The following is an 880-nucleotide window of genomic DNA, read 5'->3' as shown; positions in this document are numbered from 1 at the left end:
AAATTTTTGGAAGTTTTCCGTCTTGTAAAACTGAAACTCTATGTCCTTTAAACAACTTCCTATTTCCTTTCCCCCTGGCCCTGGGCAGTCACCATTCTACTTTCTCTTTATGAACTAGACTATTCTAGGTACTTAATAAAAGTGGAACCATGCAGTTATTTGTGTTTTGGGGACCAACTTCTTTCACCTGGCCTAACGTCAGAATTTCTTTTATTTTTACGGTTTAAGTAATACCTCAATCTAATGTGTATGCCACATTTTGTTCATATATCCATAGCTGCTTCCATCTCTTGGCTCTTAGGGATAATGCTCCATTGAACATGGTTGTCATGTAGTGCTTTGAGACCCTGCTTTCACTTCTTTTGAGTACATACTGAGAAGTGGAATTGCCAGATCATATGGTAAACTAGGATCACCTGCCATCCTGTTTTCCATAGTGGCTGTGTCATTTTATATTCCCACCAGCAGTGCACAAGAGTTTCGATTTCTCCCTTTTCTTTTGCCAAAACTTATTTTCTATTTTTTTTAAAGATTAAAAAAAAATTTTTTTAATGTTTTATTTATTTTTGATACAGAGTGAGACAGAGCATGAGAGGGGGAGGGGCAGAGAGAGAAGGAGACACAGAACCAGAAGCAGGCTCCAGGCTCTGAGCTAGCTGTCAGCACAGAGCCTGACGGGGGCGAACCCACGAACGTGAGATCTGACCTGAGCCGAAGTCGGAGGCTTAACCGACTGAGCCACCCAGGCGCCCCTCTATTGTTTTTTTAAATGTTTGTTTATTGAGAGAGAAAGAGCAAGAAAGAGTGGGGGGGGGCGCAGAGAGAATCCCAAGTAGGCTCTGCACTGCCAGTGCAAAGCCCATTATGGGGCTTGATCTCA

The sequence above is a fragment of the Suricata suricatta genome, chromosome 6 (assembly GCF_006229205.1).
Source record: "Suricata suricatta isolate VVHF042 chromosome 6, meerkat_22Aug2017_6uvM2_HiC, whole genome shotgun sequence".
Taxonomy (NCBI): domain Eukaryota; kingdom Metazoa; phylum Chordata; class Mammalia; order Carnivora; family Herpestidae; genus Suricata; species Suricata suricatta.
This window is presented reverse-complemented; position numbering follows the sequence as displayed.